Consider the following 4,103-nt stretch of genomic DNA (forward strand, 5'->3'; position numbering starts at 1 on the left):
CTACATCCTCGAATCGAATAACGCTCGGTCCCTTGACTCCATTCACCATCGATACACATCCTCTAAGCGTCACGAATCTTACCGCCTCTAAGCTTATTTTCCTGCACATAAACAGAAAGGAGTGAGCCTAATGCCCAGTAAGGAAAATCTAACACAAAGTCACATACATAATTTCATAAGAAAACATAAAGACTTAACATAATACATATAACATACACTTATTATAATGGCCATTATTACTTGGGGTCCCATAGACTAAACAAGCATATGCCCATGGGATTAGTGGGGTCCTACTAGCTAAGTAGGTCATATGCCCATAACCCATTTGGGGTCTTGTTAGTCATATGGGTCATATGCCCAAGCCTACAAACATACATACATACATACATATCATAACACATTTAACAACATAAAACATAAGATAACATAAGCATATAACATATTGATTCTAGCCTATTTTCCTTACCAAAGTTACCGAGATTATGGACTGAGTTGGGATTGTTGGAACACTCCTAAAACCATAAGAAAGAGTAAGTCTAAAGAAAGGAGATGAAATGAAAGAGATGGAAAGACTAAACCATAGAAAACATACTTACCGACTTATATGCTTAAAAGCTTGGATTCCCTAACCAAAATAAGAATAAGGTTAGGGGACTGAGTAGAAGGTTTTGAGAAAGGAAATAACATAGAAATACAGAAAAGAACTAGAGTTTTGGGTTTACCTCAAAGATTGCAAGATCAATCTAACATCCACCGAAATACTATAGCACTCACTTCCCAAAGTGTTTGATAAGCTTATGATGTTTAAGCTTATAGTTTTTCCCCAAACCAAGTGTTTACACTCTCACACTCACTTAACACTAGCAGCCTCTGAACTTAGAGCAAATGGTGAATAATGGCTGGGTACTAGGTCCTATTTATAGAGTTTGGGAATGAAAATATCTTGATTTTATTTGAATAAAAATAATGGCTTTTTAAGTGAAAATCATTTGAATAATCGTTCAGCGGAGGCTGAAGACTCGTTCAGAAGATGCTGGACTGTTGAAGGAGTTTGAATGGCTGAAGGGAAAAGAATTCAAATGTATTTGAAAACATGCTGGTGGAGGCGATATATCGCCCCCTATAGGCGATATATCGCCTGGACCTTTGTTCCCGAGGCGACCGTGCATCGATTCGTGTTTTCCGTATCTACGTGCTGCGATATATCGCCCCCTATAGCTGCGATATATCGGCATACACTGAATATTTAAACACGAATTTACACATTTTTAGCTGAGTTTGAATGGAGTAAACAGCCTTGACTAAGCCCTCAACGTGCTCAAAGCTGCTGACTGACCCTATACATTCAAACTTTTACCCTTATTTAATTTAATCCTAAAAAATACTTAATCCTTAATTACCATTCAAAACATGTGCTTAAAATCCTATTGGTTGATGTCTAAACCTTATAATATAATAATATAATCCTTAATATCAGACACATTAATCAAACCTTAGGTTATACTTAATATTCTTAAACTATAGGTTAAACTTAGAAAATCTATAAGTACTACTATGAGTGTCCAAATAACTCCCGGTCTGAACCAAAAATCCATAGTAACAAAGATAACACTTAAACATACTATAATACTACTAAACAATTAGCTAAGTAAAGTTCTTGGACTCTACAATTCTCCCCTACTAAAAAGAATTTCGTCCTCGAAATTTACTTACCAAATAACTCCGGATACCGGCTCTGCATGTCCTCTTCCAACTCCCACGTTGCCTCGCGTTCAGAACTATTGCTCCATAGGACTTTAACTATAGGAAAGCTCTTGGACCGTAACTACTTCATCCCTCTATCTAGGATGCTAACCGGTCGTTCCTCGTAACTTAAGTCTTTCTGGAGCGCTATGGTATCGTACTTGAGGATGTGAGATGGGTCGGACACATACTTGCGTAACATCGAGATGTGGAAGACGTTGTGACTATCGGCTAGTGCTGGCGGTAGGGCTAGTCTATACGCAACTGGTCCCACTTTGTCCAATATCTCAAAAGGACCTATGAATCGGGGACTGAGCTTGCCTTTCTTCCCGAACCGCTTGACACCCTTCATAGGAGATATCTTCAGGAAGACTTGATCTCCAACTTGGAACTCCACATCGCATCGCTTGGTATCCGCATAGCTCTTCTGACGGCTTTGAGCAGCCAGCATACGCTGTCTAATAAGCGTTACTGCTTCTTGAGCTTGCCTAACAGCTTCGGGCCCTAGAAGCTGCCTTTCTCCTACCTCGTCCCAGTGCAACGGTGATCGGCACCTTCTTCCATATAGCAACTCATAAGGTGCCATCTCGATCGTCGACTGGTAGCTGTTGTTGTACGAGAACTCGATCAGCGGTAAGTACTTGTTCCACGATCCTCCGAAGTCAAGTACACATGCGCGTAGCATATCCTCTAAAATCTGAATCGTACGCTCGGACTACCCATCTGTCTGAGGATGGAAAGCTGTACTAAGACTTAACTTAGTACCCATGGCTTGCTGTAAGCTTCTCCAAAATCTTGACGTAAACACTGATCCTCTATCTGATACTATCGTCTTGGGGATTCCATGCAATCGTACAATCTCTTGGATGTAGATGTCTGCATATTGGTCTGCCGTATAAGAAGTCTTAACAGGCAGAAAATGAGCCGACTTGGTTAGTCTATCTATGACTATCCAAGCAGAATCATGCTGCTTATTTGTCTTTGGCAGACCCGTCACGAAGTCCATGGCTATATCGTCCCACTTCCACTCCGGTATGCTAAGCGGTTGCAATAATCCTGCAGGCCGCTGATGCTCCGCCTTCACTTGCTGGCATACCAGACACTTAGATACATACTCCGCTATGTCCTTCTTCATCCCTGGCCACCAATAGACTGCCTTGATGTCATGAGTCATCTTGGTAGACCCTGGATGAAACGAGTATGGGGTGCTGTGCGCTTCTTCTAGGATCGTCTTCTTAATACTTTGATCGTCTGGCACGCATACCCGATCCTTATATCTCAATAAACCTTGACTGGATATTGAGAAATCTGTAGTCTTGCCTTCTCTGACTGCATCCATGTGCGTTGCTAGCGAATCATCATGTCTCTGACCATTCCGTATGTCTTCTAGCAGATTCGATTGGATAGACAAGTTAGCCAGCTTGCCTACAACCACTTCTATTCCGGCACTGATAAGCTCCTGTTGCAGTGGCTTTTCTATTCCGGATAAGGCTGCTAAGTTCCCATAACTTTTTCGGCTAAGTGCATCGGCAACTACGTTTGCCTTCCCCGGGTGGTCTAGGATTTCGCAGTCGTAATCCTTTACTAATTCCAACCACCGGCGCTGCCTCATGTTAAGCTCCTTCTGAGTAAAGAAGTATTTTAAACTTTTGTGGTCCGTATAAATCTCGCACCGTTCTCCGTAAAGATAATGGCGCCAGATTTTTAACGCAAAGACCACCGCTGCCAACTCCATATCGTGAGTTGGATAGCGTTGTTCATACTCCTTTAACTGACGTGACGCGTAGGCTATCACCTTGTCATTTTGCATCAGTACGCATCCCAATCCTAACTTTGATGCATTACAGTAGACAACGAACTTGTCGTTGGGTGTTGGGACACTAAGTACTGGGGTTGAGCAAAGCTTATCCTTAAGCAACTGGAAGCTTTCCTCACACTTATCATTCCAGTTAAACTTTTGTTGCTTTCGGGTCAGGTTGGTGAGTGGAGTGGCTATCTTAGAAAAGCCCTCTACAAACTTTCTATAGTAACCTGCTAGCCCTAAGAAGCTTCTTACTTCCGACGCGTTCTTTGGTCTAGGCCAATCTTTCACGGCCTCTACCTTCGATGGATCTACTGCAACTCCGTCTTTCGATATGATGTGCCCGAGGAACGCCACTTGTGAGAGCCAAAACTCGCATTTCTTGAACTTCGCGTAGAGTTGGTGCTCCTTCAATCGCGTCAAAATTATCCTCAAGTGTTCCTCGTGCTCCACTTCATCCTTGGAGTAAATTAAAATGTCGTCGATGAACACAACGACGAATTTATCCAAGTAGTCCTTGAAGACCCTATTCATTAAGTCCATAAACGCGGCTGGCGCG

Source organism: Humulus lupulus, chromosome 2 (genome assembly GCF_963169125.1).
Source record: "Humulus lupulus chromosome 2, drHumLupu1.1, whole genome shotgun sequence".
In the NCBI taxonomy this organism is placed as follows: Eukaryota; Viridiplantae; Streptophyta; class Magnoliopsida; order Rosales; family Cannabaceae; genus Humulus; species Humulus lupulus.